Below are 26,806 nucleotides of genomic sequence, written 5' to 3' on the forward strand. Positions count from 1 at the left end.
AGATAGAGGGAGGACAAGACAAACGATCTCACTAGGCCTTGTGTCATTGCGAGAACGAGACGTGCAAGGGGAAAGGGAGGGGGGAGTGCAAGTGAGAATGGAGGGGAAAACAGGGCAGCAATGCTCTGAGTAAGTGCAGCCAGGGCAGAGCGGCTATTGGTTGTGCAAGAAGAACAAGGGACTGCAGGGTTGCAGTTTCAGCCCCTAAATTCATGGTAGGCCCGGAGGCAGTGCAAGGGTGACCAATCAAAAAAGCCTGGACTCATGAGGGTAGCCAAGCAGCCTCTCGGTACAGCAGACAGGTAGGTCAGCAGCAGGGGTGTCGCCAAGAATCAAATTTAGGAGGGGCACAGAGGGGGCCAAAGACAAAAGTAGGGGGGCAAAGACAAAAGTAGGGGGAGAACATGGTCACTGCTCATCTTAGTTAGTGGAGGGTCAAGGGGGGGTGCACAGGGTTTCACAGGGGGGGCCCTGGCCCCCCAGGACTCCCTAGAGATACCACTGGTCAGCAGGGGAGGGAGAGAGAGAGACAGCAGCAGAGAAGAGGAAAGTTTTGAGCTGCTTCCGAAACTTCAAGTTGTCCGGCTCAAGTGTGAGAGGGGCAGGCAGGCCATTCCAGAGGGAGGCACCAGCAGAGGAGAGAGGTCTACCCCCACTCACTGCCTGGAGAAACGTCTAAGCCTTAGAGAGTTGGAGGTAGATGAGTGAAGGGCTAGAGAAAGAAGGTATTTTGAAAGAGAGCAAGGGATTTAGTGTGGGCCCCGGTCCCAGAAAGCCTTGTGGACAATGCAAAGGTTCTTGAACTTGATCCTTGCAGCCACCGGAAGCCAGTGGAGAGATTTCAGGGCTGGAGAAATACAATCACATGGCTTGAGGCCAAGGGTAAGACTTGCAGTCCTGTTCTGGATTAGTTGCAGATGACAGAGACTAGAGGAAGGCAGATTGAGGAAGTGGATGTTGCAGTAGTCCAGCCTAGAGAGAACCAGGGCTCTGAAGACCATGAGCTTCTGGTGGAAAGTGAGAAAGGGAAGAGTCCCTTTGAGGAGGAGCAGCTGGTAGTGGGACTTCTTGACGATTTCCAAGATGTGAGGAGAGAAAGAGAGTGTGTCGTTCAAGATGACACCAAGGTTTTTTGCCTCGCAGGAAGGCAAAGGAAGAGGGCCCAAGGCGGCATGCTATAGTGAGAGAGGAAACGCAGAGGCAAGGGTCCCAATGAGAAGGATCTCTGTCTTACTAGCATTAAGACAGAGATTGTTGGAGGCTCACCAATCCTGAATCGTGGATAGACAGTCAGGAATGAGCAAGAGAGGAGAAGAGGCTGAGGGGAGCCTGAAGGAAAGCTGAGTCTTCCGCATAACACTGAAAGTTAGAGGAGAAGGTAGAGATCAGGGAGGCCAAAGTGGCCAAGTAGAGGTTGAAAACCCAGGGTGATAGGATAGAGCCCTGGGGAACGCCACAGGTAGAGAGATGTGGCAGAGAGAATGGGACCAAGATGGACCTGGGAGCGCAGGGGCATTCCAAGTGGAAGGAGGTCAGTCAATCTAGGGTCTGATCCATGATGCCCAGGTTCTCACATAGTCAATTGATCAGGATGGCGATGTTGACCCTGTCCAAAGCAGAGGAAGGATGAAGGATGAGAACAGAAGGAATGATGGAATCAAGGTTAGAGAGCAGATTTTCATGGGTGTTAAGGGGAGCAGGTAACATGCCTCTGGCAGCTCAGAAGCCAGACTGATGGTCATGGAGACAACCAACAGATTCAGTGTGGAGAGTAAGCTGGATGATGGCAAGCTTTTCCAAGAGTTTGCCCAAGAAAGGGGTAATGGAGATTGGGCAATAGTTTGCCGGGCAGGTAGGATCAGCAAACGGCTTCTTGAGGAGTGGGTGCACAAGGGAGTGCTTAAAGGGAGAGGGGAACTTTGCAGTGGCGAAAGAGTGATTACAGAAATCGGCCATGGCTGGAGCGAGGGTGTCAATATGGTCTTTGATGGTTCCGGAGGAGCAGCAGAGCACCTGTTTGGATGACACTTTCATAGATCGGACTTGTCTAGAAACCTTGTCAGGTGTTGTCAGAGAGAAATAGGAAAAAGGAGGAGGAGAGGTAGAGATGGCCAAAGGGGGCTGAGAGAGGAAAAGGAAGGTAGAGGGCAGAATGTCCTGAGATTTAGCTCAGAAGTGAGAGGTCAGAGCCCACAACAGGATTGACCAGTTCCTTGCAGATTTTAAAGAGTTTGGCCATGTTATTAGAGGCCGCAGAGACACAAACTTTAATGTGTGCTCTCTTCTTGATGAGTGTAATTGCTTCGACTGGCATTTTGTTGCAACCAGTCTAGGTATGTCTAAATGTGGCCTGGCATGCTTTACTATAATGTTATTACGTGTTTACACTGGTCTGTGCAGCCAGTTGGACATGTTTTCGTTGTGACATGGCATTTTTAATAGCAAAGCATTAATGTTCCTGTGCACTGTTGGTGACTTGCATGTATTGGATTGTGTTACCCTACAAAACAATTGCAAACACTCTGGCTTTATAGCCAATTTATCTGAGAAAGTGTGCTGTAGATTGCATTAAAACACATATTTATATGTTTCTCCTAGTGCAGTATGCGGCATACCCCTTCAGCAGCTAGTTCATGCGTATTGCGCAAGCGTGACAATCTAAGAGTGTGGCGCGACCTGTGATTTGTTGCCGAGTTGGGGGGCCCCCTCAGCATGGCTCGCAGGGGGGCCCCCACATTTTGTGTTACGCCACTGTTCTCACTTTCACCAGGCTTGACCCCTTGGGGCCAGCATGATATCCTCACTGGTGACTGTTTGCCTGTGAAAAGCAGGGGGTACAGAATATCAGACAACGTAAGAACCCACATAAGGAATGAGGTCAACAATATGCTTGATCTCTGTGTTATAGAACCCTCTACTAGTCCATGGTCTAGCCCAGTTGTGCTTGTACCAAAGGCAGGATCCAAAGAGTTGGGATTCTGTGTGGACTATAGAGCTCTAAATGCAGTCACCAAGACTGATGCCCATCCTTTACCTAGGACAGATGAGCTGGTGGATAAACTTGGTACAGCCAAGTACCTCAGCACGTTTGACCTAACCTCAGGCTATTGGCAAATATCTCTGACAGACCATGCCAAGGAGAAAACTGCATTCTCCACCCCAGCAGACCTCTACCAGTTTAAGGCAATGCCTTTTGGACTAAAGAATGCACCTGCTACATTTCAGAGGATGGTCAATCAAGTTCTGAATGGGATAGAGGACTTCTGCATGGCATACTAGAGGCCAGTAAATGTATAATAGGTCAGAGTCAAGTGGGCTACCTTGGACATGAGGTAGGAGGAGGTGAAATAATGCCATTGCCTAGCAAAGTACAGGCTGTACAAGACTGGCCCACCCCTACTACTCAAACCCAAGTGAGAGCCTTCCTAGGTCTCACTGGGTACTACAGGAACTTCATAGAGAACTATGGGACCATAGCTTATCCCTTGAATGTTATCTCCTCTCCAACATGTCCTAAAAAGGTCAGATAGAATGAGGAGTGCACTCAAGCCTTTGAAGGCCTGAAGAAAGCCCTTTGTCAAGCTCCATCTTAAGAGCTCCTGACTACCACCAACCCTTCATTGTGCCAACTGATGCTTCAAATACACGTATAGGTGCAGTCCTTAGTCAACTGGATGAGAAAGGTAGGCAACATCCCATTTGTTTCATCAGCATGAAGTTAAAGGATCCTGAGATAGGGTGGGCAACAATAGAACGTGAATGTTTTGCTATTGTGTGGTCACTGAAGAAGTTTAGACCATACTTTTATGGATCTACTTTCATTATTCAGACTGACCACCAACCCTTCAGATGGCTGATGCAAATGAAAGGGGAAAACCTTAAACTACTAAGATGGTCAATCTGCCTGCAGGGGTTTGATTTTACCATTGAGCACAGAGCAGGAAGTCACCACCAAATGCTAAATCCTCCTGTCCCTTAGTCTGGGGGGGGGTGAGTGTTAGGGAGAATTCTCATTTATGGCTAATTTCCCTTACCTAGTGAGTCCCTCAGCAGCTTTGCTGGATTTCTGGGGTTTATTTTTTTCCACTCTTACAGTGTATTTTTTTGTGTGTGTTGTACTTTTTGTGCTCATGGGCTATGGAGTGTCACCAACTCCCTAGGCATCATCTTTTTACTTGTGTGTCAAACAGCACCTTTAGTGCAGTGACACAGGGATGTCTTTTAAGACTTCCCTTGTGAACTCCATTTCTGGGGAAGACTACTGTCCCCCAGAAACATGTAAAGTCACCATTGGCTTTACTAGTCCTTTTAAATGCAGATCCAGAACCAACCATCTTAAAATGGAGTACTGGAGGGGAATATCTTTCCCCTGACCTTCAGTACCTCAAGGGGCACTTTGTGCCCCCCTTCCCGAATCAACATGGCTGGTGGCAGTGGTAACTATCATTTTTACGTGGATTCCCATGTTAGTGTTCTGGCTGTGGTGACAGACGTGAACATAAAACCCGCTACCCCATATCATTTTTATTTTGGGTCCTAGCATGGTTTGTCACCATTTCGTGTTGGAAAGGTCTTTCTTGTTGTTTGCTTTTCGCGCCAAACCAGGTTTGATTTCCTTGTTCTCTGTCCTTTGGCAAAGAAGCCCTCCTTTGGCATCTGGGTGTCTAGGTGGGCTGAATGTGAGGGAGGGGTTTAGTCACCCCCTGCATAGGGTCTCCTTGGAGACCCATGTCGCATTTTGTGTCGATTGGCTGAGGTGGTTGTCCGGGCTGGACAACCCCCCTGATGTGTGATTGACAGCCAGGCTGTGTGAATGGGGGATTATGGCATAAAAGGCAGGACTCTTGGGCTGTAAGTCAGAGTCGCCACTGGAACTACAAGAACCGAAGAGAAGTGGAGAAAGAGATGGCTGCTGCAACTCCTGTATCCGATAAAGCCCTGCTACAGTCCCAAGCTATCTACCCTTCAACGACAGAGAAGATCCAGTCCAGAGTCTTCTTCCCTTGAGCCTAGTGGGATCAACCAGCTCACCTTCTACAGCCTGAGAATCCTCTTCTGGGTCAAAATCACTGCACTGAGCTGTAGTGGTCCGGATAGCCATCAGAAGAGCCCTCTCCTGTTTTTAAGGAGTGCACCTTTTATTCATCTTTGCTTTTCTGCTGCTGGCCTTATCCCTGAGTAGTGCAGATCGCTCCAGACGTCCTCCTTCATGTTCCCACAACTGAAGCTTCAGGAACCTTGAGTCTGCAGGAACTACCAGGATCAACTGCCGTAGCATCAGCTTTCTTTATCCGAATAAGGTACTGTGTCCATTTGGTCGTTCTCTCCGTCTGACCTTGAGGAATCGGGGTGAACCCTTTTCCTTGCGGAAGGCTTGTCCTTTCTTCCTTCCCTATTATAACTTTTGCTTCCCTTTGACCCCACTCTTTCCCAGTCACCGCCCGCAACAAATTCAACCTATGTTTACACTTATCCACCATACCATCCACCTGCAAATTCCAGTTCAACTTCCTATCCAAAATCACCCCCAAGTACCGAAACTCTTCCACGCTCTTCACTCTCGCACCTTTCAAAACCAAGTCCAACTCCTGCTGCACTTTTATCCACAGACACCAAAAAGCCCCGTTTACCAAACCACTCCTCCATACGCACTATCGCAGCTTTCATCCGACTCTGCACCAACAACAAACTCCGCCCTCTTACCCATACCACACCATCATCTGTGAAGAAATCCACCTGACACCCGATACCCGCCAAAGCCCAAATCAACCCATCCACCATCACATTAAACAGCATCGCAATAATCACACTCCCCTGCAGCGTCCCATTCTCCATCTTCCAAACCTCAGAGATCACCCCCCTCATTCTCACCTGAAAGGTCCTATCAGCCAAAAACGCCATAATCCACCGAAACATCCTCCCCTTCACACCATCTCCAACAGTCTCACCAACAACCCACTCCTCCACACCATATCATACGCCTTCTCCAAATCCAAAAAGGACACCCCCCCAGCTCCCCATCGCACAATGCCTCCTCCACACCAGTCACCAACCTCACTAACGGATCTGCCTCTGACTGATTCCTCCTGAACCCACTCTGAAAATCACTCAAACACCCATTAGACTCCAAGCAGAAATGTTTATGAATGTTGTATAAGGGGTTGATTCTGAGTGTGATGGATTTTGGATGTCAGGTGGCAGTGGGTTTCACGGCAAGTCAGAATCTGCGGTTGGATAGGGTGCAGGCGAGGGCATTGAGGGTGTGTTCGAGTGTGATGAGGTCCTCGCCAGTGAATGCGGTGCAGGTGCTTGTGGGGGAGATGCAGTTGGGGTTGAGGAGGGATGCGTTGAATATGAGGTGGTGGGTGAAGTGCAGTGCGAAGAGTGTGGCTCACCCGGTGCGTGAATTTTTGATGTATAATTGGAGGTTTGACTATTATAGGGACCGGTGGAGGAGGAAGGGGGGCACTTTGGGGTTTCAGATGTGGGAGAAGGGGGTGCAGTGGGGTGTGGGCGAGTTGTTGGCTGTGATGGGTATGGATTTGGTGAGATGGCTGATGTGGATGATGGGGTCTCCAAAGGTGTGTTTGGAGTTGGCTAGTGTGGTGTCAAAGAAGCAGGGTTTGCGGGGTGAGATCAAGAGTTTGGGTCAGGCGTATGTGGCAGGGAAGGAAGGGTGTAACGTGTTCACGGATGGTTCGAAGGATCCTGTGTCTGGGAGAGTGGGTATGGCGTTTTATCTGGAAAGCACTGGGGAGTATAAAGGGGGCGACTGACAAATGACGTATCGATTTGTACGGCTGAGTTGGTGGCGATTGCATTGGCGATTGATAGGGTGTGCGAGTTGGGGTTTGAGAAGGTGGTGGTGTTTTCGGATTCATTGAGTGGGTTGCAGGCGATTGTGGCAGGGGATGGTAATAGGAAGGATGTGATTTTGGACATCAGGAGGAAGATTGATCGGTGTGTGCTTGGGGGGATGGATCTGGAGTTGGCGTGGGTTCCCAGTCACAGTGGCATTTTGGGTAATGAGTTGGTGGATTTGGCGGCGGGTGCGGGTATGAGGAAAGGAACGGTTGATGTGAGGATACCTTTGAGTGTGGATGAGGTGAAGGCTGTGGTGGTGAAGCGGGTTATGGATGAGTGGCAGGAGAGGTGGGAAAGTGGGGTGAAGGGCAGGTGGATGTTTGGTGTTTGTGTGAAAGTGTCTGTGAAGGTGGATGCAGGGAAACTGGAATGGAGGAGGAGGGAGGAGGTGATGCTGAACCGGTTGAGGATAGGGCACGTGGGCTGAATGACAGTTTTTTTCGAGTGGGGAAGCGTGAGTCGAGGGACTGTGTGGTGTGTGGGGTGCCTGAGACTGTGGGACATTTTCTGCTTGCGTGTGAGAGGCATGTCGAGGAGAGAGAGTTGATGAAGGTTTGGATGTCTGCGCTGGGAGTGGCTGAACTGAGTGGGAAGGCTTTGCTGGGAGGAGTCGGAGTGAGAGGCAGAGAAAGGAGCAGTGTGCTGTTAGATTTTGTGGGGCAGACGGGGCGGTGGGAGGAGATATGAGAAAGTGAGTGTTGTTTGTAAGATTGGTGGGGAGGTGCACATCATCCTTTTGGATGGGGAAGCGCCTGCATGGGTCCGCCCACGCTGTCGATAATTAGAAGAAGAAGAAGAAGAATATTCCCTTTGACAATATCCAGTACTCCTGGCAACGTTAATCTTGAGCTGTTCTCGGCGTATGATCCTCGACAACAGAGCCCCTGCTCCATTTGACACTGGCGCAGGCCTATTGACTTTTATCTGCCTCTTAGAACACGTCCTCTGATTCTATTGCCTTGACAAAAGTATTGCCTTGACAAAAGTATTGCCTATGATTTTTATCCACTATTCCCTTGTTTTATTCTATGTGCTAAGTGTGTTTGACTATAGTTACATTTCTTCCCGCGGGTACGCTTTTCTTTCATAAGACCGAACTGTCATTACTGTCAAAAAGTGATCACGTTTTAACCCACGGTAACGTCTTTGTTGCGAAACACTGGTCTGTCAAATCCTAATGTACTTACTTTGAATTGCTAAACAAGAGGAATTGGTTGTGTGTAGTATATTTAGAGTATGGTTTTACCTAATAGAAGTGAAGTGTTTTGTGAACAGATGGTTTAAAAATAAATGTACTTTTTTAACCAGAAACCTTGAGTCAGTGTGTGCTTGAGCCACAGTAATTGTAGTCCTTTGTGTAATCCCTACTACTCCTCATTTGCTCTTGAGATGAGTCTGGCTGCTCAGCCATCGCTACCACTTTACTGTGTAGTACAGGCTTGTACCAAAGGTGATATTTTACTATCACTTGTAGTCTTAATTGTCTGTAGCGTTCCCTAGGCTTACTGCAGATGATTCTGCCTAACAGTAAGCAAATGCATATGATTTATTACATATGCATGTTATCTTTTAATTGTGACTGGCCTTGTCAAATAATATCTCGTTGCACGTTTAAGGAGAATCCACATTAGTAATAATTGAAAAAGTTTTTCTTGTAAAAATGCATTTTTTTCCAGCCGTTTTTATGATATGCATCAATCACCAAAGACGGTTGAGCTGTCCGTGCAGCCTAGTATTCCAGTCAATAGCAGAGAATGCTCATAGGTAATGCAAAGGATGCCACAGGAGTTCATTTGGAGGGTCAAGGACTAGTAACAAAGCAATGCCTGACGCCAATTAATTAGGGCGTTTTGCAGATAAAAGAAACTTAACAACTTCTGATCAGCGAGGAAGCTGCTCCAATGCTGCCTGGCTGCTTACTACGAAACCTTTTCCCAGGGGTCACAAGCTCAACGCCACAGGTTGCACAAGGGAAACCAGGGGTAGCAGCGGCAACCTCTGGCGACCCTCAAATGATGTCCCCGGGTGCCATGTAGTTCACTTAATCGGTAACACAGTTGAGTCATGATGACAATGACATGCAATGGATGGGATGGGATACACTCAGCTGTTCCTTTCTTACTAACTTGTGCACTCTATTCTTGACACTCATCAATGTCATGTTTATAGCTATTGCTGGAAAACCCCTCAGATGCTATGATATGATAAGGGATTGAAAGTGATGTCTACTTCCCTGCTGCAGGTGTATCAATTATGGCAATAATACCTTGTGAGGCAGCTTCCCCTTTACCCCCCACTGAGATCTTCTACTCTCTGTAATGGAATCACAGAAGAAAACAATGAGGTGTATCCAGACCTAGTTCTGATATGTGTCTGTGTGTGCCCACACGACATCCAGAGCTGAATAGGGAGGTTACAGATGAAATTGAACATGGATGCAATGCAATTGCACCCTTTCCTCACTTCTCACTCCTCAATGCTGTTTTTCTGTTTTAAGGACCCAGTTTCAGTTTGCATGGTGCATGGTGTTAATGTTCACCTTTCAGCTGATTGAGCTGCATATGAATGTTACTATGTCACAGGTTGATGGCCTAGTCCAGCCTGCAGTAATGTAAGCTTCATTGTTGGTTGCAAGATTGAATCAAATGCTTTTCAGAAATCTATAAAACAAAAAAAAACAATTCTCCGATTTTGGATCTTTAAATATTTGCTGATGAGCATCACGAAGTGCCACAGGAACACCAACTGGCACCCTTTATGGATGCATACTGCACCATGTGGCAGTTCTCGTTACCTGGCTATTCCTATGCAGCAGTCTTAGAGATCAGCCCTGCTTTCAATTTCCAAGGAGAATAGAGGGAGACGGCAGATTACCTTCAGGTGTGGTGCTCCAGGTGCTGCTAATAAGCCTTCTTCAGTACAGGGCGGGTCAATATTCAAGCAACTCTATGCAGGAGCACATGGATCTTGCATTGAGTTCGCTGCCAGATCCCCATGCTTTGATCCTTGGATTTCTGTTGTGTCCTGTTGCCAGAACCTGCTCCTGTTCCAGTGGCCTCTCCTCCCTGCGCTATAGCCTTGCTACTCTGCATGCACTCCCCTGCTTTCTGCCCTGCAGCACTATGTCTTTCCTGACCTGGTCCCTTGCTTGTAATCCTCTCTTCCCTGCCAGTCTCCCCTTGTTCTTTACCACCATTTTCCATATTACCAGTCTGCAATTCAGTCCTTGTTATGCTAAACCAAAGTTGTGCTCCTGAGTTTTCTTGTTCTTCGTCTATAGTTCAATCTTCTGGACCTTGATTCTAACCCTTGGGTTCCAGTCTCATGTACCCTTGTGCTTAGATTATTATCTCATTGATCGTGTTATTTCTTTCTGTTATCTGTCTTGAACCTTTCTCACACTCACTTCCTGTTCTTTTCCTGGATATTTCTCTTACAGTTCTTATCCTCACTTATGTGTGTGTGATTCCTTTGTAAATAGTCTGGCTGATGGGATTTCCAGAAGGCAATCTGTGTCTCGTTCCTTTGTTGCACTTCAGTATTGTACCTCATGCTATAGTATTAACAGTGTGCTGGTTCAAGTTTCAGGAGGCAGTCACTATTCAGTTCCTGCTGGTCCCATACAGGTTTCAGTCTTGTAAATATTGTATCCTTGTTCTTACCTTATGGTCAGGACAGAAACATGCCCTCCTGCTGCGCCTTTCCATGGGTATTCAGAGTGGGTACCTATAACAGTAACCAGCTTAGATGGCTTGAGATTCCCCTGCCCCTGTGAGAAACTTTTTCCCCATTCTCTGTACACCCCAAGTGAAAACCTATTTTGTTTGTCTTGTGTGATGCTGGAAATGCATTGGAGGGACAGGGCCTCCCTGTCCTTGTCATGTAGTCCTTTTTCATTGTGTTCTGTATTGTTTTCTGTGCAGCTCCTCCTGTTTTTGGTTTGGTGTACGGACCCCTGGGATACCCTTATGGCACCTATCGGTGGGGGCACAACCCTGTGCCCCTACTGTATGTTTTTGGGCACCTGTGGGTGGCCCGCAGAGCAGGGTACGGGCTGATGGCAGCTCCATGCTGAATTTGACAGGCGCTCTGAGTATCCTCCATGTTGGGATACACAGGCCCTGCCATTGGAATCAGTTGATTCCTGATAGGAAACAAAATGGCCCCTGTGGCCTTTTGCTTTCTATTGCCTGTTACCTTGTTTTCCCAAAGTCCTGGGAAGCCCTGACTCTGTCCCTTCCCCCTGACTGGTTGTTGGGTGGAAGTTCCATATATGGTGTTGTTGTGAAGTCCAGTCCAGACTGGCTGGAGCCTTCCCAGTGACTGTATGTTGTGGGTACACCCTGTGGGTGGGACCTCGGCATGGGCATAATTTTAGGCGGGACAGGGGTGTTTGTCCCCCCCAACTTTCATGGTACACCATTTTGTCCCCATTCATTTGGATGGGGCACCTTTTCTTAAGATGTCATGCCCCCCCCAACATTTTCAGCAAAGTTACTCCACTGGACCTCGGTGAATGGAGTGTGTGACCAATATGCACTTCTTTTTGTGGCTGTCTGGTATCTGGTATGAAAGACAAAGACTGAGGCAGCCCTGCCCGAAAGTGGCCTGAATGCAGTGTGTAGTGTTGAATGGCTGGGTACTTGCCCCCAATCCACATTCCATGTTGTGAGTGTCTGAGAGGGAGGAGGATGGCCTGAATGCACTGAATGCCTGATTGGCTGGCTGACTGCATGAATGCCCTTCTGTATGATTGGCTGCTGAGTGTGACCCAGCAGTGTGGATGAGAAGCAGAATAGTATATTCTCACCACTGGAAATTGTTCAGAAGCTGTGTCTACACTTGAAGAGTAACTGGAACTGCTGATCCTCGACGCCCAGCTGGAAGAAGAAGACTTGCTATTGCATTTGCTTCGACCTGATCTGAAAGCTGACGAATTCGTTGAAGACTGATCCGAGAGAGGACCTGGTAAGGCGCCCTCTTCCCGTGCTCCGAGGGACCATCGAGCACCGCTAACCTTCGCCGAAGCTCCCTGGAAGTCAGACCCTCGAAAGGCTGCCGACCCGAGACTGGACCGCTGAGGAGAACGAAGTAAAGCTCCCGGACTTCGCCGCTGTCAAAGTCCATTGCTGTCGACTAGGGTTTGCAGGTTTTTGTGACCGCTGGAGGCCCGTCGAAGTGTGTTGCCCCAGAAGAGGGGACCGCTTGACGCTGTGCCGCCGACGACCGGAGCCGCCCGCTCCTTTTCCTAAGAATATTTGAATTGAAGGACTCCCTTGTCCGCACCGACGACCTCTTTATCCTGCCGAAGAGAGTCAAAGTCGCTGACGCGCCGAGGAAAATCCGCCGGTGGGTTTCCCGCAACCCACAGACCACAAAGACTTTGACGACTCGACGCTCTTGCTGAGCCACAGTTCTTCCAAAACTCTTTGCGGTCCTGAACAATCAATCGCCGAGGAGCCCCGCACACCTCATCCTCGCAGGACGTCGCCGACGAGCACCGCCTGGATCGACGCCGTGGTCTCGGCACCCTCGAACTTCTCATTGATGCTGTCAACGCCAAGTTCACCTTCTTCAACGCCTCTCGACGATCCGTGACTCCTGCTTGAAAGAGGGTCACTCAAGAATGATCCATCGACGCTTCTTCGAAGAACTCTGCTCCACCAGGTACATTGGGGGGCTAAATACATTATAGGAGGAAATAAGACTATTGATCAATATATGGACTGGGCTTGTGCTATATCTTTATTTTACAGGTTGCCCAGGTGGGGGGATGACCACACAGAACTGTGTCTAGGTAGCTGGGCCAGCAGTCTGCCAATTGTGTCAACCACCTTGCTTTCCTTCCTATCTCTATTGCTGGTTTCCTTGTTATTGATCTGTGTGACATTCTAAAAGTATAGTTGATGCACTTTAATGAGATGTGATAATATTGGTGGTACCACTTTAGAATTGTATATATTTATCGTTGTTGATTTCTGAGTACACAGTGAGTTATTGTGATAGTGTACATACCTTTGAATATTAATTATAAAAAGACTGTTTTTTCAGTAATACAGTGTGTGGACATTCCTTTGTGGGGGCTTGGGGACTACACTGTACTTAAGAACCAGCCTGCTTCACCTCCTGAGAAGCTAGGCCTTGATTGCTCGACTACGTTACCAATAATAGAGAATCTTGGATGGGGTCCTTTGTGCCTCTCCTCTACCATATAGAGAGCAGAAGTACAGACACCCCCCTCCGGTATCTTTACATCTTGTACTCTATGCCCTTTTCTGTTTACTGCCTTTGTTGCCTCTCTGTAGCTATTGCCTATCCTTTCTTGTCTGCAGGACCCCTTAGAGTCCTGTCTCTTGTGCACTTTTCTCCACTCAGTTTGTGGGCACGTCTCTCACTTGTGTTTGTCCTCAATTATGGAGCGAGATATGGTCTGTGGTTTGGTGTTTTAGTAGGAATCCTACTCTTGCATACGTATTACTGTTGTTTAGGAAGTTCAGTATTTTTTGTTATTGAGGCTGCAAAATAGTTTACTAAGGTTACTGATTGCACAGATTCTGTGTAGTTGTTTGTGTCCACATAATCACCAACTGAGATGTACCCATCTAGTAGAAAGATGTTTCATAGTTTCATTATTGTTTTTGGGAATGTTATGTGAGCTATGTTTGAATGTCGTATTAAGTATGTTATCTGAGCTTCAAGATTTATTGGTTTTTAGAAGCTCACTGTTTTTTTTTAATTTCTTTTTTTATTCCTCGATTGCTACAGTTTTCTGTGTGTGTTTCTGGTATTCTTTAACCAATCCCTCAAGGAGATTTAGTTTTGTGTGGACATTTGTCTACCCCTCTGTCTGTTTTTGTTTTGGATATCTTTGTATAGGTACCTGAAGTAGTCTGCCCATATTTGACCATTAGTAATAGGTATGTGATGTCTCTCATTTGTTTTAAGCTTTCCAACAGCTCCCAAAAGGAATTGTTAATTTCAACATCTATCTGAGCAAGTCTGTCTGCTGTGTGTTCCATTTCATTCTTGCATAATGAGATTGCATATCCCTTGGGCGTGCAGATATATTTTTGGTGAAGCTCAGGGTTCTCTGGGATTTTGAGCTTAAGTTTAGGTGTTTGTTCAAATTTCTGCTGTCCTTACCAAACCGTGAATGCAGTGATAATTGTCCTTCACATATCTTTTGGTATTTTGTATCCTAAGCGAGTCTGTTGCTGCCTTGAAAATATTTTATTTATATATTTGGCCGTTTGGATTGTGTGGGATTGAGTCTGGTTGCTGATTATATTAAGGAAACTATTGTTTCTAGAGCGAAATGTCCATCTAAGGTAAAATTTGCACAATGGTAATGGTGGGCTAATCCCGTATGGAGGAGCCAATCTTGAGAGGAGCCGGATCATTGTGGGAGCTGCTGCTCCCTGATGTACTGTTTGTACCATTGGAATGATGGGGCTGTCCATAAGCAGAGAAGTCAATCATGAGCAGAAATACCTTTCTCCAGGAATTGGTACGTTTTTGAGATGGTCTTTGAACAATGGAAGGGTGTGCGCCTTTCATGGAGTGCATAGAACACATCATTTTTTTGCATGATCATACCAACAGACAGAAACATGTATAGGATTATATGTGTCACATTTTTAGATTAAACAGTTCTTTAAGTGGTCACTGACCTGAGGACTGCTACCTTTTATGCAGGATCATATTATGCAGTTTTATAAGTAGCGGGTGTCCTAATTAGGAAGAGGGAATGGTTTGGTACCTAATGGGTAAACGTGCATACGACAACTGAAGCCTTATCATTGTCGTATTTAGATGATTGAATCAATCTGCCTACCTTTAAAGCAAAGTCCGTATCATTGTGTCCCGTACTTGCACGACACAAGGGCTAGTAAGATTGTCATTTGGGCCTTCCGTTGTTTGCCCCTCCTTGTCTTGTCACACCTAGAAACACTTGTGTACAGGCGCGTTGTAAATGCCACATCATATTATTTCATATCATTGTGGTACAACGAGATGGTCCAAAAATGAGAAGGCTGCCTTCATCTATTGTGTGTCTACCTCAGTGGTTTATGAGATATCATTCCCCACCTTATGCGGTCTGCGGATGGTGCCATGACATATGGGCACGAAGCATCACTGAGTAAAATAGTGGTGATTAAAAATTCAATTTTAGTATTTGTATAATATATATAATTTAACAATAGACTTCAAAAACACAATGATGTTTAAAGTGTGCATTGCAGTACTGTGCATATTATGTCATACTAAGCGGCTGCCCTCATGTCAGTGACCACTTTTGTAATTCAATAACTACTTAATTCATGCCATTGTCTTTAATTATGATCTGCCAACGGTAATATATGTTATTACATGTAATCTGCCTGATTCTGCTGGAAGTGACACTGCTACCCTCGGTCACAGAGACACTGTCGGTGTTAGAAAACAGACATGTTATGTTAACTGGTGATTGTACTATTCGTAGATACATTATCACAAATATAAATGCAAATGGTGAACAGCTACCATATCTGTGTGGCACCAATCAATAGCCTCTAACCTTTACAGTCCAGTCTATAGGAGAAAAAAATACTATCACATTCATTATTAGGAGTTTAGTAACCTGGAAGTGCCGTCTTTCCTAAAACACTTATGTATTTAGGAGAACTGGGGCCAGATTACAGAAACTTTGCACTGATGCAAGTGCAAAGTTGCATGGTATTAGCACTAGGGCAAAGTTTGCCCAATTTCTGAAAACACTTGTCAATATTAGAAAACTATTGAAGCATGACAAGTGCAGTCTGGCATGTTCTCGGCATCAAGACAAACATTGCCGTAGTGCAAAAAGCTACATTTTCAATGCATTTTTGCACCGGGGAAAAGTGTGCCCTAGTGCTAATACCATTCCGCATTAGCACTAAGGCAAACTTTACTGTGTTGCAAAAGTACAGTGAAAATGTAGCTTTTTTGCACTAGGGCAATTTATGCCCTTACTTTTTTTTCCCTTTCGATAATCTGTGATTGAAAAACCTACAACATTCAATTTTTCCTGAAGTTCTCTGGCCGTTAGCCATCTCCCATCCTTGAAAAGATCAGCTACCCACCTTACTCCGCTCAAAAACCAGTCCGGCCAGAAGATAGATTTCCCATTGATCTTGTTCCCTGAATTCATCCATATCGAAGATGTTGGATCCATTAGAGCATCCTTCTTCAATAACTCACACAACCTCCTCCATAAGACCCTTAAAAATTCAGTCAAAGGGTTCTTTACACCTCCGGGAACAGAAGCCATCGACCAGACCGCTCTAGGTGAAAGAGGTCCATTACAGCTAGCCTCAGCATCCACCCATCCATCTAGCTCATCTTTAAGGAAAGGTACAAAAAAGGTGTGACATGAACGAAAGGTGGTAAGCCCTAAAATGAGGAACTCTCAACCCTCCCTTCTGTAGTGGAATTTCTGTTTTCCATAGCTTCAATCTGGGTGGTTTGTGGTCCCAAATAAAATCTTGAACAAGCCTGTCTATGTCCTTCCAAAATTTGGGATTAGTAGTCAGCGGGATCATACTCAACACATAATTGATTCTCGGAGTCAGAGTCATCTTCAAGGCATTAACCTTTCCCCAAAGCGAGAGGTTTAACAATCCCCATTGCTCCAATTCGACCTTAAGATCCGAACAGATTTCTTTCTAATTCTCACTTGCATAATCCATGATATTGGGTGTCAACCAAACCCCCAAGTATCTCATTCTTTCTGCACACCATTTGGAACCATATGAACCTGCCTGATGGTGTCAGCGGCATCACCTCAGATTTAGACTAGTTTACTTTGTACCCAGATGACTTATGAAACTCAGACAAAATATCCAGAAGCGCCGGTATGGAATTTTCCAAGTTCCTGAGTACCCGAAGCAAATCATCGGCATATAGCCACAACCTTTACATTAAGCCCCAGCATTTCACACCAAGCAATCTACCGTCCCGCCTCAAAGCCACCGCTAAGGGCTCCATAGCAACAACAAATAACAGAGGCAAAAGTGGGCAGCCTTGCCCTGTGCCCCTTTTTAGTATGAAAGATTCCAACCTTAAACCATTCTGGGGACCCTTAGGGCCGTGCTTTGAGATGTGTTTCTTTATCCTATAGTAACTACAGTTCTTAAGGATAGCATCTCTCCTAAAACATTGTAGTCTGAGAGATTGGCACACACCACCTTATGCGTAAGTGCCAAAGGGATGCCTAGAATCCCCCTTCTCTCTGCTCTTGTGACATTTTAGTCACACAGACAATCTCCTAGTTATGGCTGGTGGCAGTAGACGTGCTCTACCAACTACTGTGTGAGTTTTCTACCACAGGCTATGTCCATAGTGGCTGTAGTGCACAATAGGGCCACCCAAGTACCAACTTGGGGACTCACTTCTTTTTTTGCATTTACTATCATGGTTGTTCTTTGTTAGCCCTTCTTCTACCATTTTGGGAGGGGGAGGCCTGTGTGGGTTTTGCCTTCAGCGGGAACACTTGGATGTCCCCGCCTAGGCTACAGAGTGTATGGGCAGGCAGGAAGTGGAGGATGAGTTTTGCATCCTGTGTCCTTTGTCTGCCAGAGTGCCTGAATAGGACCACCTCCCTCTGTAGGGCTGGCTGTCCCGAATGGACAGCCAAATGCCCCTTTCCGTAAATTGCTGAGATAGATAGCAGAGGAGTGTGTGCTGGAACTGTAGAAAAGGCGAGGACCCTGGAGTGAAATGCAAGTCAACCAGATGCCTGCAGACCCTTTACAACACTGTGAAAAACCACTGCTGTTCTGACCCCATTTTCTGTGCGATAGAGAAACTCCAAAGCAGATGGCTCCTTCTCTTTCACTGGTTGGAACAGCCTGTCCCCAGATAAGCTTTGATTTGAGCCATCTCCCAAGGTCCTGTGAGTTTCCAGAGCTGCAGAACCCAATACCAGGAGGCTTGCTGTCCATTTTGAGTGCATCGTCGTTGAAAGGCTGGTTTCATCCAAGTCTTTGCTGAGCCCTCAGGCACACTCCACAGACCTAATCCAACTCATCCAGATCCCCTCATTGGAGTGTGGGAGATGCAGGAGCAAAAAAGGATTGACCAGGCAGTCAAACCAGTGGCCCCACCAGTACATCGAAACCACACCATGCCCAGCCCCATCATCAGAAGCACACCCTGTGAAACATGCACCCATTAAGAAGTACTGGTGGCCCACAAGACAAGTCAATCCCAAGTCAACACACACAGTGCTAGACTCCCCTGCAAACACCACACAACTGCCTGCTAATGCCCTTCAATTACCTGTGCAGGGTACCCACCTCCCTTGCATACAATGCACACCATTGGAAGACGCTTCCCCTAAATGCAATCACATGCATAGTAACAACAGAAACAACATGCACATCCATGACCACACATGATTTGCTACAAACAATATGCAGAGATCACCCACTGTAGGAGCAACACAGGGTGCAAGAGGGTGACAGGAAATAGATTGTGATCAGCCCAGGAGTGCAGTGTACCACAACAGAGAGAGGGAGAGAGAGTGACACTGAGAGGGAAGCCCAAGGAAATGCCACATCAAGGAGTACACTGCCTGTATTGGAGATGGACAATGACATGCTCTACAGCACAGTAGGTGCGGCCACAGAAGAATTCTCCAAGATAGGTAACACAGTAACATGAGCACCACTTAATTTACCATACCAGCATGTTAGCATGCAAAGCACATATAAGTGAAATAAGACATGCAAAAAACATGCACACGAATGACGCATGCTGAACATGCAAGACAGTGCTCATGCTTACCCACTGACTACACTGGCATGGTGTGAATCCCACATCTCCTTCAACCGGAACTGTGTCTCCTAATCAGGTAGAGGAGGGACAGTGCCTGGTGGATGTCAAAGGATGCAGGGTGTCTCCCCCGGCACACTAGTCACCGCCAGATCACAAATTACTGAAAAAACATGGGAGAAGACATTACAACAGGCATAGTGAAGTACGATTCGTGATGGAACACAAAAACCATATTTACCTGTACATGTCATCCTGTGCACACCATGCAAACATGCAAGTTGACCTCACTATGCATGCCTGCATGTCCACCACTGCAAACATCATGGCCTTGAGATGTTAACAGCACAGCTGAAGGAAAAAATAAGAAAAACAATAAAAAAATAAACCAAGAAAGGCAACTCAAAAATAAAATGCCAACATCCTGGGGTGAACAAAAATGAACAGAAGTATCCAAAAACAAAAATAAAATCAGAAATTAAAAAATGTAAAATGTCCATCATGGACCGTTGGGAGTCCGCCCAGGAGGGGGGAGGGGCAGGGTGCATGTCGACTTCCATGGGTGGATCTAAAAAAAAAAAACTCCATGGGCTCAAGTACTGCACGGCTATGGTGGACCGGCCGGGAGGCATGTCTCAAGGCTGATCACGCAGTGCCCTGGCGTGGTCCTCAGTGGCAGCGGCCTTGCGTGATACTGATGAATGCACCAGCACACTGAGGGTTTGGAGGTCACCATACACAAAATCACAGTATGCACGGAGTTCCGCCAAAATATCCAGCTCTGTTGGACCAACAGCTCTTGCCTCCGGACTTCCTTGTGTGCCCAACCCTCTGTAAGCAGGGATGCCTGCAGAGACCTCAGATCTGCCCGTCGGATCCTGATGTTGGCTTCTATGCGCAGCCTCTGGGCGCAGCATGTGGACTACATTACCTGCAGCTGTTGCTCCACCTGTGATGCTGCTGGGATCATGGAACTGCCCCCCCCCCATGCCCTCACCAAACTCTCAAAGGCAGCATCCTGTCGGTGTGCAGAATGTAACATCTGCTGCTCCCACTCGGTCTGCCCAGGCAGAACACGTCCACAGGATTGCGGGGCCTACGCCTGCCTGACCCAAGGGAGCAAGTGATGCCACTGTTCTGGCTGCAGGACTGCAACCCTGCCTTGGACATCTGCCCCAGGATGAAAAACCAATGCATGTGAGCGTGGCCTTGCATCCGTAACCATAACAGATGACCCTGGCACCACTGACTGGCCGAGTGAAGGCACCTGACCCCCTGCAGATTCACGGGCACCAGCTGCTCCAACAATTGGTGAACTTACTTCTGCCAGCATTGAGGACTGCACATCTGGTTCAGCGTCAGAGCTACTGGAGTCAAAAGAGTCAGAATCGTATGCAGAAAGGCACAGGATGGTCTGTAGCACAAGTGGGTTCTCACGGCCTGCCACAACAACCATGTCCTCCACTGGTGATATGGACCGCCACAGACTCTTCTTCCTACTCTTCCTCCTACTCTGCATCTGGTGCCTCCTCACCGGCACAAGGACAGAAAAAGACATGAGGAGTCATGTGCAACCTGTCTACAGTAAACATGTGTATCACATTGCTGTCATGCAACAAAAAAAAATGCAGGGCATATCACCATGAAAGAAACAGCATCCACACACTATGTACACGAAGCCATCTGATCATGGCATATGCAGACTGGTAACAACATTCTCTGCTCAGGGCCATGAAGCCAGTGGACACATTGCCAGCAAACATGGTCATTAGCAAGCACATTAGGGCATATGGCACAGCAAACTACTCTTGACTAATACCTGTGAAATAGGCATTGTCATGTGGGTCAGTGACATGCTATTACAGGACATGCTATTACAGGAGGACACACATATTCACCTCCAAGTACGCATCCATCACATGCAAAACCAGTGTTGATCTGGCAAAGGGACTGCACACAATGGAAACATGCCCTAAGTGTGTAAAAAAGGAAACAGTCTCAGTTGTAATATGACTGTAAGTGAAGCCCGTTGGAGTGAAGGGCGCATTAGAACGCTGTTTTACGCTGCCTGGTGGCATTGCAGCTCTTCCCGAGCTTGTTTGAAACTGACCCGAGCCATCGCACTTTCCTTGCAGAGACGCGCCGATTCGCGTAAGACTACAGCTGGAGCTGTAGCAGTTGAGGAGAGCGTCCCTAACGACCCACGTCATCAAGCCACGCCCTCCCGGAAGCAGGTTAAAAGGCTGACCTGAGCGCCCTTGTGGCGTTAAGCCCGTTGGAGTGAAGGGCGCATTAGAACGCTGTTTTACGCTGCCTGGTGGCATTGCAGCTCTTCCCGAGCTTGTTTGAAACTGACCCGAGCCATCGCACTTTCCTTGCAGAGACGCGCCGATTCGCGTAAGACTACAGCTGGAGCTGTAGCAGTTGAGGAGAGCGTCCCTAACGACCCACGTCATCAAGCCACGCCCTCCCGGAAGCAGGTTAAAAGGCTGACCTGAGCGCCCTTGTGGCGTTAAGCCCGTTGGAGTGAAGGGCGCATTAGAACGCTGTTTTACGCTGCCTGGTGGCATTGCAGCTCTTCCCGAGCTTGTTTGAAACTGACCCGAGCCATCGCACTTTCCTTGCAGAGACGCGCCGATTCGCATAAGACTACAGCTGGAGCTGTAGCAGTTGAGGAGAGCGTCCCTAACGACCCACGTCATCAAGCCACGCCCTCCCGGAAGCAGGTTAAAAGGCTGACCTGAGCGCCCTTGTGGCGTTAAGCCCATTGGAGTGAAGGGCGCATTAGAACGCTGTTTTACGCTGCCTGGTGGCATTGCAGCTCTTCCCGAGCTTGTTTGAAACTGACCCGAGCCATCGCACTTTCCTTGCAGAGACGCGCCGATTCGCGTAAGACTACAGCTGGAGCTGTAGCAGTTGAGGAGAGCGTCCCTAACGACCCACGTCATCAAGCCACGCCCTCCCAGAAGCAGGTTAAAAGGCTGACCTGAGCGCCCTTGTGGCGTTAAGCCCGTTGGAGTGAAGGGCGCATTAGAACGCTGTTTTACGCTGTTTGACTGCTGGTATGCGGTAAGCAACTTGATCTAACATTGGAGACTGCCCCGGTGGGAGGAAGTTGGTGACTGCTTGGATCGTTATCACCCTTGATTGAACAGTGAGCCAACTTAGCTAGGGCCCTCATGAGGTAACGCAGGGCTATAAAAGTAACTCCCCGTGTTATTCTCCAGGTAACTGTGTAAACGGATATTTCATACGTGCCCTGGTAATTCAGATTTGAGATTGTTACTACCACTGTGAAGTCGATTGTGATTGGACGAGAGCTGCCAACTTAGATCAAACATTGAGCGGTTTTGTTTATTTGCCGATTATCAATAATCTGATAACTGTTGGAATGAAAGGAATCACATACACCCTGACGTCTGGGATGCCTGCTAACATTGTTGTTACAAGAGCCTCTGTAAATCTTAAGGCTGTAACCCCCAAATCCTCTCCGACCATTGCCCTTAAAAAGAAAATAGGAGGCATGCCTACCACGTTACCAGAGCAAAGGATCCGTAGTGGTGATATAAGAGGGTTTTGTTTACTCAGAGATGATCTGGAGCAACCTTCCCCTATGTGTATTGACACTCGACTTGAGTGGTCTACTAAAACGGGAAGTGAAGCTCTGGTACCTCACCCGAAACTTATAAATCTCAATGCCTCTATTTCAGACACTATTATTGCAGAGGAGATATGCATAACCCAACACGAGTCTAATGGAACAGTGGAATGTCCCCTGATTGATTTAACCACACAAAACCCCAGTGCTCTGTGCCATTTGGAGTCACAGCCTCACACAATGGGGGCTGGTTGTGGCAACGCGAACGAAGAGACGCAGGAAGTTATTGAAAGTCCCATTGGGTCAAATAGTCTTAATATAGACGATTCCAATAGCAATGAAGAGGGAACTTGTATGGAGAGGTCTGAATCCCCCATTGCTAATGACAGAACTAAAGGAAATGATGGTAGTCTCTATGGTTCGCCGTGTCTTTTCGATCAACATACACAGTGTCCAAGAGATCTGACATCATCCTTTGTGTACCCAACTCCACGTGCCCCTTACAAGAAAGTAAATATGAACCTGGGGAAAATAGAAGACACTAATGCCAGACAAAACAACAATGTCTCGCTGGTCGAAATAACACTGAATGCCATAAATGTATCGATCATGACTTTATTTAAATTATTTGAGACCCTAGACACAAAATTAAATCGGCAGGCTGAACAACTAGAAGTGATCACTAAGAATTTAGACAAAATGTCTAGCTACATAGATAAGGGTGCCCAGGAATTATGCAAGATTTCGAAAGATGAGAGAATGTGTGAATGTATGCCAGTGACACCTGAGATAACTGGGAATGACAAATCTGCCAATGTAATAATGGCCTTGCCCTTATTTGATGCTATCATATGTCCAGTTACAACCGAAGATGTAGAAGTCCCCAGTGGTTCAACTAAGTGTGCTCCAACATTAGTAGAGCACTCTGCATTCACCAACAAAGAACGGGTATCAACAGAAAATCCTTCTTATGTTAACAGCAAATTGGTCTCAGTAGACTACTCTACATCTGCTAAAACGAATGTAGACAAAACTGCTGTGAGTTTTATTGGTGATGGAAATGGCGTTTACAACATATTTGATTCTAGATTTAAGCAAAATGAGAAAGCTGTCTCTAAAACTAATAATACCAAAAAAAAAACTAAGAATCAAAATAATACCTCAAGACCCACGAAAGCCGCCACTAACCAATTTTTGAAGCGACTGCAAATTGACACTCAAACTAGAGCCGCTGGTACGAAAGGGTTAAATGTTAATCGTACGAACTTAAGACAGTCTAGAGAACCGGTATCCAGTCAACTTCTCAATGCAGCACCCTCCAATGACTATGCACCATTAGATCACTTAGTGTCGTTACTAGCTAAAAAAGGGATTGAGGAACAACTGCAAGCACAACGAATTGTGGGTAACCCGGCAATTAATGCTACACCTACAGCAGCTCTGGTGGGAGCTGCTCAAGAAAATTCTTTAAAGAGCAGTGATATAACAACGACTGAAAATCCAAGCATTATATTAACTAAAGAACTGCCTGTAGATATTATGAAAGACATTAGAGAGACGATTCAAAGATCGATAGATGAATATCTAAGATGGAAACAAGAACAAGTTCCTTTAATAAACACCAGAGTGGAGAAGGGTCAAGTGCAATTTACTAACAATATCCCAATATTGCAACCAAACGTAACACAAATTGGTGAGAAGAAAGCTGGATCCAACTCACGACTTGAGATAGAACGCGGGAATGGAGAGGTAGAAAGGAAACTAAAACATGCACTCGATCCTAAACTATTTCATAGATTCATTTTTAAATGTCGCCCTGCGCCTTATATATCGTATGACCTAAATAGAACAAGTGTGTTAACAATATTTGAAGACATTGAAGAGCTGAGAGACATCTCATCAACTGATATACAACAAGTTGAATTTTTAAATGAGGAGAAGCTAGATGCCGTATGTTTATGGATTTCATCCAATCTTGTAAGAAATACCATTTGGCAAGCAAGGATGGAACTGTTTACCATGGGATTTCTGTTAGCAGTTGATCCTACAACCCTATCAACTAAAATGAACTCTGAACAAATACAAGCTCCAAATGATACTGTAACAACGAGAACTCTAAATATTTACAACAAGCAAAGTATAGGAGATCCAAATAGGATGATAAAAGGACCAGAGAATAATGGATATAGAAATGATCACCAAAGATCATAATGCAAGGAGCGACAAGTTGTCATGTTGACATTAGCTAGCTGGAATACCTGTGGTCATACCCATCTCCTGGTAGAAGATGGCAACACACTGAATGATTACGACATAGTGGCTCTACAAGAGACTTGGCTGGTGGATTGTCCAGTATGGAACAATCACGAAATAGCCTTCGTGGCTGCCAAAGCAAATAAAAAAGGACGACCATCGGCTGGGCTGTTGATTGCCACTAAAATGGGAAGAGGACTATCTATCACCCCATGGGCGGCCCCCAATATATTTATGCAACTAGCTAAAATCTCATACGCTGGTGGGTGTTTTGCTATTATTAATATTTACCGGAATCCAGTTGCAATAACTGATAAGACGTTCATTAAAGAACTGGAGAATCTCTTTAATCTAATCTCCATGGCCCCAGAAATAACGAATGTTATTCTCGTAGGTGACCTAAATATGCAATGTATGGAAGTACCCAATATGAAAAAAGGACCAATGTATGAAACATGGGCGAATGTGATGTGCAATCGAAATATGATGATGCTTAATGGCGCTATACCTGATGATATACTTTTTAGTCAAACTTGGCGTAGGGGGTCTAGTGGCTCTACTATTGATTACATTTATACTGATAAAACTATGTTCCAAAATATTGTTACATTTAAAGTGATACCACAGAAAGTGAGTGATCACTTCATGTTAACTGTTCAATGGAATTGTATAAAAGAACCTTTAATTACAGAAACAGAACGCTATGTAACTCATCTAACAGCAAACAACTCTAGAACACGATTTAAGTGGAATGACCTCTCGCTGACTGAATTGAACAAAGAACTATTGGGAAAACAGATGGGTAACTTGTGGACTAAAGAGCCATATAATGTTACACTCCAAATGTTTAGAGTGCACGCGACGACACGTACGCATACGTATTTTGCGCCCAGACATTGTCCAAATGAACAGGTGCAAAAACGGAAAGCAACATTGAGACGAGATAAGAAAGTAGCACTATTACTGCCAATAAGTATAAGGTTCGATACAATTCGTAAGCTTCAACGTGCATATACAGCATGGGTACGCCGACATAAATGCATTTTATACCAGACTGATGGGGAAGAAATTCTTAAAGAAATTATGACTAAAAATATAGCCCAAATTTGGACCCTTCTTAATGCGGCTACACATTTGAAACAGGGCCCGGTACAGATCAATGGGGTACCTGAAATAGTGTGGGTTCAATACTACACAGAGCTCTATGCTGATCCAAAGGTCAAGCAAAATAGCCCTGTGTCAGCAAACGATAATATGAAGTTATTACAAATATCTAGAGAAGATATATTGATGTATATCTCAAAAGCCACCAATTCAAGAGCTCCGGGCCCTGATGGCCTAACCAATTGTATGATGAAACAGCACCCTGAGATCTGGGCTATGATACTATATAATATCTTTACACACGTACAACAAACCAACTGTATTCCAAAATCCTGGAAATCGTCCGTGGTGGTTCCTATTTTTAAAAAAGGCGATAGATCCAAACCTGTTAACTATAGACCCATAGCACTTTTGGACATAGCGGGTAAAATCTTTTGTAGGTTTATCCTGAGAGACTTTAACAATTGGGTTAAAGCATGCGAGAAACAAGATCCGCATCAAACAGGATTTGTACCAGGCATGGGGACGTCAATAAATCTGTTGACAATTACTGCTCTAATCCAACATCACAATATGCAAAAACAACCGCTTTACTTTGTGTTTGTCGATTTTAGAGCAGCATTTGATTCAGTGGTAAGATCTATATTAATGGATAAATTAGACCGTGAAGAATGTCCCTTGTACCTAATCAATCTGATTAATATGCTACACTCTGAAACCACCATAAGAGTGAGACTGAACTTAGAAGGCCTGCTTACCTCGGAGATTACAATTTATAGAGGGCTAAGACAAGGCTGCATACTAGCAGCAACCCTGTTTAATTTTTTTATCTCGGATATATGCAAAGCCTTTAAGGAAGTAATGTCCGATGCTCCAAAATTGGCAGGGAAACCAATTGCCGCGTTGTTGTATGCAGATGATTTGGTACTAATATCAAAGACACCCCGCGGCCTACAAAATCTGCTTGATGCACTTGCAAGATATGTTACTAAGAACATGCTAACTGTAAACATGAATAAAACTAAAGTAATGATCTGTAATCCAACTATAAGAAGACCTAGAAATAAGAAACAAAAAACACTTAAGTGGAGCTTACAAGACCAGGCTCTAGAAAGAGTAACGCAATATACATATCTAGGAGTTGTTATTGATGGTCCAAGTAACAAAATATTCTTGCAGAACCTTAATATGAAA

The sequence above is a fragment of the Ambystoma mexicanum genome, chromosome 5p (genome assembly GCF_040938575.1).
Source record: "Ambystoma mexicanum isolate Mex_15411 chromosome 5p, UKY_AmexF1_1, whole genome shotgun sequence".
NCBI classification, from domain to species: domain Eukaryota; kingdom Metazoa; phylum Chordata; class Amphibia; order Caudata; family Ambystomatidae; genus Ambystoma; species Ambystoma mexicanum.